Source organism: Arachis ipaensis, chromosome B9 (genome assembly GCF_059453495.1).
Source record: "Arachis ipaensis isolate K30076 ecotype BB chromosome B9, ASM5945349v1, whole genome shotgun sequence".
NCBI classification, from domain to species: domain Eukaryota; kingdom Viridiplantae; phylum Streptophyta; class Magnoliopsida; order Fabales; family Fabaceae; genus Arachis; species Arachis ipaensis.
Window position 1 is genome coordinate 116,189,857 of NC_142444.1, and position 12,369 is coordinate 116,202,225.

Consider the following 12,369-nt stretch of genomic DNA (forward strand, 5'->3'; position numbering starts at 1 on the left):
GTGGCCACTGCATCTATGTCAGTTCTGCTAAATGGCTCGCCATCTAAACCTTTCCAAATGGAAAGAGGTTTGAGACAAGGTGACCCACTTTCTCCCTTTTTATTTGTACTGGTGGTGGATGTGCTGCATCGAATGGTTGGAGAGGCGATCAGGAACGGGCATATATCACCGTTGTTGGTGGGGAGGGATAGAATAGAATTATTGCACCTTCAGTTTGCTGATGATACTATTCTGTTTTGCCCACCAAAAGAGGGGACTATCAAGAATTACAAGCGACTCCTGTGATGTTTTGAGTTGATGCCAGGCCTCTGTATTAATTTTGATAAGTCAAGTTTGATCCCGATTAATTGTGACGAGCAGTGGGTCCAGCGTATGTGTAACCTTCTGGGTTGTAAGGGGGACACTCTTCCAGTTAAATACCTTGGGATATCCAAACCTGAGGTTGGTGAAGATTTGAAAGCCTATTATGGACAAAGTGGAGGAGAAACTCAGCTTGTGGAAAGCTAAGGTGCTAAACAAAGCTGGAAAGTTGGTGCTTATCAAATCAGTATTAAACAGTTTGCCAGTGTATTATTTGAGTTTATTCAAAATGCCGAAAGCTGTTGCTGAGAAGTTGATTTCACTGCAGAGAAGATTCCTGTGGAGTAAGGAAGATGGTAAGAATGGTATGGCATTAGTTAGATGGGAAATGGTGCAGGCTCCTAAAAAACTAGGTGGCTTGGGAGTTGGCGATGCTATGATTCAAAATTCAGCATTGTTGTTCAAGTGGTGGTGGCGGTTTGCGAAGGAAGAGTGCCCGCTGTGGAAGAAAATTGTATGTTCGTGTAATAATCTGAATCCCAATGAGCTGCTGTCAACTCAAGCACTACCTACGAGAGAAGGCCCTTGGAAGGATATATGCCAGCTACACATCATGAATGAACGTATAAGGGATAAGATGGTTACAGGTTTGTCCATGGAGATTGGTGATGGGTGACGGACTCGGTTCTGGGAGGATGTATGGCTACTATGTGGATCTCTGAAAGACCAGTTTCTGAGGCTTTTCTCTATTTCAAACTAGTGTGAATCTGTTATTGGGGATTGTGGGTTTTGGGATAAGATAGAGTGTATTTGGAATTTCCAATGGAGGTGAGAGCTTTTTCAGTGGGAATTGGAGCTTCTGAGTCAATTACATGAGGCTTTGAGACCGGTGAAATTAGTAAATCACAGAGAGGATAGAGTGGTTTGGAAATATGATAGGCAAGATGTCTTTTCAACTAACTCATTTGTGCAGGTGATGCAAGTTGAAATGCTTCCAGAGGAGGTGACCAGCTACAACTTCACAAGCACCGTTTGGAAAGGTTTGGTTCTACTAAGAGTGGAGCTGTTTGCTTGGTTTGTTTTAATAGGCAGGGTGAACACTAAGGAAAGGCTGAGCCGATTTGGAATTATCAGACAGGAAGACACTGTATGCGTGTTATGTAATAACGAATTGGAACATGTATATCACTTGTTTCTAGGCTGTGCATTTGCTTGGCAGGTGTGGAGTGCTTGGATATCAAGGTTCGGCTATCAATGGTCTTATCCGGGTTCGATGAAAGAGCACTATCTCAGTTGGATAGAGGAACCGAGGAGTAAGGAGAATCGTAAGCAGCGGCTAAGGTGCTTTTGTGCGGTCATTTGGAATATATAGATGGAAAGGAATAGAAGAATTTTCCAGGATCAAAGCAGAGGTGTTGAAGAAGTCATCAACATGACAGTGACGAGCGTTAATGAGTGGAGAGGTGTTGATCCCTTTTGTTGTTGATGGCTATGCCGGAGATGACATGGGGACTTTTATGTGTTTTGTTTTTACTTATTTCTTAAGTAGGATTGTGTTGCTTGACTAGTTCTAACTGCTCCACTTTATTGTGTTGAGCTCTTACTTTCAAAAAAAAAAGTTCTTAATGATGAGCGATCAGAGTGACGCAGCAAAAGCTTGCAGTAATGTTGACACTGGATAGTTCCAATGAGGAGTAGTAGGAGATATTTTTAGAAATAAAAAATTTTAAATTATAAATGCCTAAAAAGTTTGGTAGATAATTGCAAATGAATTATGGATGTCTTGTGTGATTAATTGATGGAATTTGAGTTGGACTGGAAAGTTGTAAGGTCTTTCGTTAAATATATGATTTATGGTGAATTTTGGAAGTATGGTTATCAGAAATTAGTTCTGCTGCAGAAATTTTGAATGATTGTTTGTATGTATCTATACTTGTGTGACAGTGAAAATAATGATATGGAATCTTGGGACTGTGACAATAAGTGAAACAAGTCTGGATGGCCAAAAGAAAGCTAGAACCATGAGTTTAAGGAAGTTAGAAGCTTAGGAAACTAAAGCTGATATGAGAGGTTTAAATTGCTTACTACAGGATTTGCTGCAGAATTTGGCAGCAAATCGTACAAAATTATGGGAGCAATCTAGAATTTTTTTTAAGTGAAATTAATTCTCTACAAAACTTTGCAGAGTCTGGATCATCCCATAAAAATTTCATAATTTTTAGATATGTGGATTGGGAGATATAAATTTTTGAAGTTAAGTGGTTTTTGTTGCAGAATCTGTTCTCAGGTTATTACAGCAGCAACTTCCAATATATATAACTTTTAATTCTGATCAGTTTTTAAATTGCAACTAAAAGAAATTTATATCTCTACATGTCTAGGATATTCATTCCAAATTTCAGATTCATATCAATATTGAAGAATTAGTTATACAACCTAGAAGGTGACTAGCTCACTGAATTTTTAGAACAACATGATCTAAAACAAGGCTCTCTTTAAAGTTGCATAACCTTATCATATGACATGATATTGATCTAAAACTTGTTTTAAATGAAACATGGATGAGTCTAGTATGACCCATCAAATTTGAAAGGCATTTGACTAAAATTGTATTTTTCATGATTTTTCTAAAACAACTACTACTTGCTATTTTCTCAGATTTTACAAAATGGGGTAGTAGAACTTTAAAAATTTATATAAAATTCAATTTTAATCCTATTTCCTTGGAACCCAAACAGAATTAAAGTCTAGGATCCCTAGAATAACTCCATTAAGAAAAAAAATTCTCGCGCAAGGACTTTTCGCGACATATTGTGATCCTTAGCTTGTTAGAAATTTTAGAAAGTAGGGCGCTGAACCAAAGACAGCAGGTAGCAGTCACAGTTTTTTCCTCATTTCTAGAGCTAGAATGGTCAACAAATTGTGATCCTTAGCTTGTTAGAAATTTTAGTTCGAGATGGTCGCGTGGACATAAAATTTGCATGATTCCAAATTTGCTTAATATTCTTAAAATAGGGAGGAAGTTCGACTATCAAGATTGTTTTGGGTAATAGACTTAAGTATAAGTCTTGAAAGAGTATTTTGATGGTAAGGTATATTAGTATTGAAGGTTTGAGGATTCTTTGACTAAGAAGAGGTTGGTAGCTTGTTGAATTTAGGGAACTTTTAAAGTGGCTAAGTTCACTTTTAGGGGAGGTTATATCCAAATTTTTACGAAAATACAAACGGATGAGTATGGCATAGGCTTGAATTCCGTTAAGTTTATAACGTTGTGTATATGAAGGATATTTGAATTGATATTGGAAAGTGGTAGAATGAATGCTACGAGTTTAGTTGAATTTGAGAGCGCATATATGACGATTAGAGAGCGAATTTTGTGGGCAAAATTCCTAATTAGGTGGGTAGAATGTAAACCTCGCATAATTAGTGAATAATTAGCTATTAAATTAATTATTTATCAAAGGAATTTGTAATTAAATTTTATAGTTTAGAATAGAAGAATTAATTAAAATACGAATTTTGACACAAATTTTAAAGAATTTGACCCAAAATTGGGCCGAACGGTCCGAACTGGTTGGACCGGACCTGTATTGGGCTTAAGGCTCATGTGCATAAACTAGACTCAGCCACTCTTCCCCCAAATGGAAGGGGATTCACGCTGCACATAGAGTAAAAGGGGGTAGGAAGTGGTAAACCCCAAACACTATTCATCACAACATTATATCACCCATAACTTTTGATCCGGAGCTCCGATTGACGAGCTGTCAGCAGCCATGCGTTCGTCTCGGAATTCTCTACAAAACCCACTCAACAATTTGGTAAGAAATTTGAGATTTCATGTCCAGTTCCTACCTTTTCAGTTTCGAAAATTTGGGAGTTTTGAGTTTGATAGATTATGTGATTTTGATGTTCTAGGTTTGAATTAGCTTGAAAAATTATTGGGTTTTATTCCATTAATGCTTGAGGAAGGTAAGAGCCCTTAGAACCTTGTGGATTATTGAATTAGTAAGCTTGAATGTTGATTTTAGTGATATATTGTCGGATTAGATTAAATATTGTTGATTTGGAGTACCTTGAGTTGATTGGAAGCTTTGGTTGTGCTTGGTTGCGGAATCTTGGTGGTGGAGGCTGAAACTTTGCAAATTTGAGATTTGGAGCTTCGGGTTTTGTGCAACGGCAACAAATTGTGACGTACTGGTTTTACGAGAAATTGGCCAAGGTATGGTTTTGATTTCTCGTATTTAATATGTAAGATTTTGTGAAAACTTAGGCTAGATGACTTAAGATAAGTTGAAATGTATGTTTGATGTATGTTTAGTGGTTTAGTAATGCTATGGGTGTTGAGATTGTATGTGGATAATTGGATATGTTGTTGGGTGTTATGAATGTGGAGAATGGTTGATGAGTTAATGTGTTGAATGAATAATAATGTTATGATAATGAGTAATGGAATAATTGAGATTGAATGCAGTTTGTTGGATGATTGTTGCTATATGATTAGTGATGAATATTGATTTGAAGTATGTTAAAGTGAGAATCTTAAAGGAGTTGAGGAATTGAGAATTGAATAGTTTAAATGGTTAAATGATTGATAAAAGGTTTATAAGCATTTGGTATTGGTTTTTAGTGTTTTGGAAGTGTCTTGGTTGATAGTGGTTTAGTTTGAAAATAAAAATTTAGTAAAAATAGAAGTTGGTGTTTTTGAGAAAAAATATGGTTTTTATCTGAACTTCTGCGGGCCATAACTTGGCTTCCGGACTCTTAAATTGCTTCAAACTTATTTTATATGAAAATTGGGTTCGTAAAGTTTACGTCGTTCAAAGAACGGAAGAAAAATGTTTTAAAACGGAGAAGTTATGCACATCGGAAGTTTGGGATTGAAAATGATGATGACCTTAAAGTGTGACGGTGATTAAAGCGATAATGATGAGTTCTGATTGTTAGGATGGACGAGTAATTCCTATCAAAGCCATGATTATGAGTTTGAGATATTGAGATATGATTAATGATGATAACTGAGTTTAATTGTGGATTATTTTGAGATGTCGAGTTATGACTGCGAGAGTAGACGAGTAATTCCTATCTGATGTGTCATGTCGAGGGTAGACGAGCAATTCCTATCCGAGAATAGATGAGTAATTCCTATTCGAGTCCTAGCCTGTACATAGATGAGTAATCCCTATCTGGGTTAAGGATGTGGCACCTGCTAGAGTGGACGAGTAATGTTTACCCCGGTTTTGGTGAAACACCGGCATAGGTGGACGGGTAATACCTGTCCCGTGTTGTGGTGTTCTATCCATGGTTAGCTACCAGGACATGTCGGGCTAGCTAAGTAACCGACAGTTGATATCAACAGCCATAGGACAGGCATGCATCATGTGCATATTGTTTGAATTACTTGCTTGTGCATTAATTGGAAATGTCTAAGTGATTATAATATGCTATATGTTCTAATTGTTGTATCTATATTCTTTTTGTGCCTGCTTTGTCTACTTTATTTGTCTCTGTGATTCTACAGAGTTTGGAGGATTGGAGGAAGGCGGAGACTTAAGGGATTTTATTAGAGTTTCGGTTAAGTTTAGGAATGCCTTAGAGAACTATCCTATTTATGGTTTTTGTTTTAAATCTTGAAGTCTTAAAATCAGAATGTCGGCATTCTAGGATTGCCTCTGGCATTCCCAAGACCTTATATCTTATATATGTAGGCACCTTTACTATGCTGAGAACCCCTGGTTCTCATCCCATACGATGTTTGTATTTTTCAGATGTAAGTCGAGATGCGCCTCGCTAGGCGTCTGAAGTTCTATTGTAGTGAAGATAGGAGTTTGGGCTTTTATATTTTGTTATATATATATAAATGCTTAGAATTCTCCTTTTATGTATTATACCTTTGGGTGCCTCTTAGAGGCTTTTGTTGGAGAACTAGGGTTTATTTTGAGAACTTTAAATATGGGATTGTATGTATGTATGTATGTTTACATTCTCTAGCCAGTCTTAGCTTTGCAGGCTGAGCTTGGAGCTTGACTACTATGTATCCTTGATTCTCTACTCTTATGTATATATGTATTTATTTGCGCTTAAGCTTTTCTTCATACGTAAGTAAACGTTATTCACGAGCGTTGCGTTTTTTGGTTTCACGACTTTGCTTTACCATTTCTTCAATGGCTCCTAGCTATAAAACTTTTTAGATGTCGTAATACCTCACTACCTCTGTCTTATGACTTAAGCATAAGATTCTGTGTGGTAGGGTGTTACATTAAGTCTTAGTTTTGCATTAGTTGAAACTTGTGGAAATTTGTTTTGTAATGATGTTTAATTTGTTCTTAATCCAAACTTGGACCTTGCAGACAAAGTGTTTGTTATTTGTTATAATAAAAGATTGAGATTAAATATATTTTGAAAACTGATAAAGCCACTGGCCGAAGCAGGCTACCCTGCAGTTGCATCTGACTCATTTTGATCCTCTGGTTAACTAGAAAAGGCCATAGGGGATCATAAGGGGCTTGTCACTTAAATTGCTAGTGTTGATCATCTTTCATATCAACTTAAACATTGTTTTTGTCTGCAGGCAGTTAGAGTACATTGTTCTTGTACATTATCATCATATTAGAGAGGTATGTTTTTTATCTATTCTTTTGCATTTTTATCTTAAAATTAGGGCAATTTACTAAAATAAATATTATAGCCTCCAAATTTACCAGAATACACATTTTGCAAAATGGATACCAAAATGCATTTTTTCCATAAACTATGTAAACCGCGACAGAGATTTTGCAGTTTATGAATGTACGTAATCTGCTACAAGAGTGTCGCGATTTACGTTCGAAGCAAACCTTCATATAATCCGCGATAGGGGTGTCGCAGTTTATGTGTGTTTTGCAAAATGGCTAGAAACCGCGGCAGGGTTCTCGCGGTTTCTGTGTATGTGTTTTTTGTTTCTAGTTGAACATTTTTCTAACCTGGACCTTCAACTTTAACATAGTTTTCACTAGCTTCAGTACTTTACCCATGTCTGACATCTCATTAGTGGAAAGTCCCCTTGACGACCAAGTTGTGGTTTTTGTTTTTTTATATAAATAAATAAAATAAAATGATTATTTCTTTAAATAAAAAATAGAATTGCACATCATTTCAGTCATGGTGCCTGCAAATTGGAGATTGAAATCATCTTTTTATATCTGCCCACTAACACTTGCGAAATGAGACGCCTACAAAATAGAGCAGCGGCCATTTTTCTGTTGTCGCAAGCGAAATGAATTCCATTAGAATATTAGGATAGATAAAGAATGATCATATTAAATCTTTCTACTTAAACAATAATAAGCTTGGATGTTTCACCAAAAGAGAGAAGGGGTTGTTAAGAATAGATTTAGATTTTGTTTTTTATTTTTATTTTTAAAAATAAATTTTATTTTCAATTTTTAATATTTAAATTTTTTTTAAAAATACCTTATTTTTAAATATTGAAAATAATAAAAATATGTTCAGCTGGTCTATTTTTAAAATGTATTTTTTAATATTTTAAATATAAAATTATATTTTTATTAAAGGTACGTTTTTAGTTATTTAATTTTTTTATTAAGTTCATAATTTATTTTTATATAATATCAAACATGAAAAATATTTGTTGAATTTATAGTCAATTTAGTTCTAAAATTTAGGATTAAAAAAGTATATTTGTTAAATTTTTTTATTTAGTACTGAGTACGTACTACCTGAATTAAAAGAGTTATGATGAATAATAGATTAACTTACTAGTCTTATTTTTTAATGGTTGACCTATATAAATGCAATTAATTATTTTAAGATTGTAATTTATTTCATATTTGATATTATATAAAAATAAATTACTTTTCAACTTGAAGTAAGAATCAGGAGCATTGATGAGCGGATATTTTATACGCTTTTTGGGGTTAATTTCATATAGTTTTGAATATGTTTTAGTTAGTTTTTAGTTTATTTTCATTAGTTTTTAGGAAAAATTCATATTTCTAGACTTTACTATGACTTGTGTGTTTTTCTGTAATTTCAGGTATTTTTCTGGCTGAAATTGAAGGAGCTGAGCAAAAATCTGATTCAGGCTGAAAAAGGACTGCTGATGCTGTTGGATTCTGACCTCCCTGCACTCAAAGTGGATTTTCTGGAGCTACAGAACTCGAAATGGCATGCTTCCAATTGCGTTGGAAAGTAGACATCCAGAGCTTTCCAGCAATATATAATAGTTCATACTTTGCATAAGGATAGATGACGTAAACTGGCGTTCAACGCCAGTTCTCTGCCCAATTCTGGCGTCCAGCACCAGAAAAGGATCAAAAGCTGGAGTTGAACGCCCAAACTGGCACAAAAACTGGCGTTCAACTCCACAAATGGCCTCTGCACGTGGACTGCTTAATTCTCAGCCCCAGCACACACCAAGTGGGCCCCAGAAGTGGATCTCTGCATCATCCATCATAGTTTACTCATTTGTTGTAAACCTAGGCTACTAGTTTAGTATTTAAACAACTTTTAGAGACTTATTTTGTACCTCATGACATTTTAGATCTGAACTTTGTACTCTTTGACGGCATGAGTCTCTAAACTCCATTGTTGGGGGTGAGGAGCTCTGCTGTGTCTCGATGAATTAATGCAAGTATTCCTGTTTTCTATTCAAACACGCTTGTTCCTATCTAAGATGTTCATTCGCGCTTAACTGTGATGAAGGTGATGATATGTGACACTCATCACCATTCTCAACCCATGAACGTGTGCCTGACAACCACCTTCGTTCTATATCAGATTGAATGAGTATCTCTTAGATCTCTTAATCAGAATCTTCGTGGTATAAGCTAGAATTGATGGCGGCATTCATGAGAATCCGGAAAGTCTAAACCTTGTCTGTGGTATTCTGAGTAGGATTCAAGGATTGAATGACTGTGACGAGCTTCAAACTCTTGAAGGCTGGGCGTTAGTGACAAACGCAAAGGAATCAAGGGATTTCATTCCAACCGGATCGAGAACCAACCGGTGATTAGCCGTGCTGTGACAGAGCGCGTGAGCGTAGTTTTCACTGGAAGGATGGAAGGTAGCCATTGACAACGGTGATCCACCAACACACAGCTTGCCATAGGAGGACGTGCGTGTGTGAACAAGAAGACAGAGGAAAGCAGAGATTCAGAAGACAAAGCATCTCCAAAACTCCAACATATTCTCCATTACTGCATAACAAGTAACCTTTAATCGATGCTCTCTTGCTTATTTGCAATTCAACTGATAAACATAATTGGCTTCCTGACTAAGATTTACAAGATAACCATAGATTGCTTCAAACCAACAATCTCCGTGGGATTCGACCCTTACTCACGTGAGGTATTACTTGGACGACCCAGTGCACTTGCTGGTCAGTGGTACGCGTTGTGAAACGTGTGATTCACAATTCGTGCACCAAGTTTTTGGCGCCGTTGCCGGGGATTGTTCGTGTTTGAACAACTGACGGATCATTTTGTTGCTTAGATTAGGAAAATTTTTCTTTTTTTTTTTTGGTTTAGAGTCTCTTATTATTGTTCTTGGTTAAAAATATCCTTCTTTAAAACAAGTGTTACATTTACTGCCCAATTGGCTAGAGCGTTGGTCTAAGTCCGTGGCAGTTTGGTACACTCTTTTTAAAATCTTTTTCAAAAATAATATTTTCTCTATTAAATTTTGTGCCAAACTTTAAGTTTGGTGTTTTCTTGTTGATTTTCCTTTGATTTTCGAAAATTTTGGTTTGGTTTTCTAAAATTTGAAGTTTGGTGTTCTTTCTTCGTGTTTTTGAGTTTTCCTTGTGAATTGATCTTAAAATTTTTAAGTTTGGTGTTCCTTGGTGTTTTCCCTCCAAAATTTTCGAAAATAGGGAGCATTAGATCTAAAAATTTTAAATCTTGTGCTATCTTATTGTTTTTCTCTTTCCTCTTAAAAATAAAAAATATCTTTTCTCTTTATTTTAAAAACAAATTTTTCGAAATATATTTCTAAAATTTAGATTTTTATTTCAAAATTTAAAACTTTTTTTCTTTCTCAAAATCATCATATCCTTTTCAAAACTTCCTAACCACTTTCTCTCTCCTCAGTTTTTCAAAAATCTTCACTCAATTTTTATTTATTTTATTTCAATTTATTTCATTTTTGAAATAAATATATAAATAAATAAATAAAAATATTTTTTCTATTTTACATCATCTCCCTTTCTCCATCATGGACCTAAGCGGAAATGAACAGTCCAGGAGGACTCTGGGGTCATATTCTAACCCCTCTACTGCTGCATATGGGAGTAGTATCTGCATACCCTCCATTGGAGTCAGTAGCTTTGAGTTGAATCCTCAGCTCATTATCATGGTGCAGCAAAGTTGCCAGTATTCCGGTCTTCCACAGGAAGAACCTACAGAGTTTCTGGCACAGTTTTTACAAATTGCTGACACAGTACATGATAAAGAAATAGATCAGGACATCTACAGACTATTACTGTTTCCATTTGCTGTAAAAGATCAAGCTAAGAGGTGGTTGAATAACCAACCTAAGGCCAGCATAAGGACATGGAAACAGCTGACAGAAAAATTCCTGAATCAATATTTCCCTCCAAAAAGGATGACACAGCTAAGGCTGGACATCCAAGGCTTTAAACAAGGAGATAATGAATCTCTCTATGATGCCTGGGAGAGATACAGAGAGATGCCACGAAAATGCCCCTCTGAAATATTTTCAGAGTGGGTTCAGTTAGACATCTTCTATTATGGGCTTGCAGAAGGAGCTCAGATGTCTCTAGATTACTCAGCTGGTGGATCTATCCACATGAGAAAGACAATTGAAGAGGCTCAAGAGCTCATTGATACAGTTGCCAGGAATCAGCATCTGTACTTAAGCAGCAACCCTTCCATGAATGAAGAGGTTAAAACAGTAACTGCTGAACTCAGCCCTGTAAAATAAGCTGCTGAATTCAATCAGCAATTGGACTTTCTAACAAAGCAGTTAGCCGAATTCAAAGAAAGGTTACAAGAGACAAGGATGGCTAATATACATATGGACGAACAGTTTAAGCAAACAAAGCAGCAGCTGTCAAGGCAAATAGCAGAAGAATGCCAAGCAGTTCAACTAAGAAGTGGGAAAACATTAAATACCCCACCTCAAGGCAGCAAAAAGCTAAGAAATTAGCAAACCACCCAAAATTCACCTGAGGACAGTAAGATCCCAGGGAAAAATAATTCTGGCGCTAAAATGCCAAAAAAGTGGTGGAAGGCTGGCGCTGAACGCCCAGACCATGGCCAAAACTGGCGTTCAACGCCAGAAATGGGCAAGGATCTGGCGTTGAACGCCCAAAATGGGCAGGATCTGGCGCTGAACGCCCAAAATGGGCACAGTTCTGGCGTTCAGACGCCAGGAGTAGACAAGGAGCTGGCATCCAGTTTCACTCCAGCTTCTAACTCTGGCACTCAAGTGCCAGTGAGGGATCAGACACACACAAATGCTGATAACAACCCCTCTAAAAAGGCTTCTTCAACCACTTCTGTAGGCAATAAACCTGCAGCAACTAAGGTTGAAGAATATAAAGCCAAGATACCTTATCCTCAAAAACTCCGGAAAGAGGAGCAGGATAAGCAATTTGCTCGCTTTGCAGATTATCTCAGGACTCTTGAAATAAAGATTCCATTTGCAGAAGCACTTGAGCAAATACCTTCTTATGCCAAGTTCATGAAAGAGATCTTGAGTCATAAAAAGGATTGGAGAGAAACAGAAAGAGTTCTCCTCACTGAAGAATGCAGTGCAGTCATTCTGAAGAGCTTTTCTGAAAAGCTTAAAGACCCTGGGAGCTTTCTGATACCATGCATATTAGAAGATAATTGCACCAAGACAGCTTTATGCGATCTTGGGGCAAGCATCAACCTAATACCTGCATCCACTATCAGGAAGCTTGGCTTAACTGAAGAAGTTAAACCAACCCAGATATGTCTCCAACTTGCTGATGGTTCCACTAAATACCCATCAGGCGTGATTGAGGACATGATTGTCAGAGTTGGGCCATTCGCCTTTCCCACTGACTTTGTTGTGCTGGAAATGGAG

General features: G+C 36.7%; 1 pseudogene; it reads left to right on the forward strand.

Annotated features, from left to right (window-relative positions):
* The first annotated feature begins 466 nt into the window (after positions 1-466).
* Positions 467-12,369, forward strand: part of LOC107615740 (calmodulin-binding transcription activator 1-like) — a 90,640-nt pseudogene continuing 78,737 nt past the window's right edge.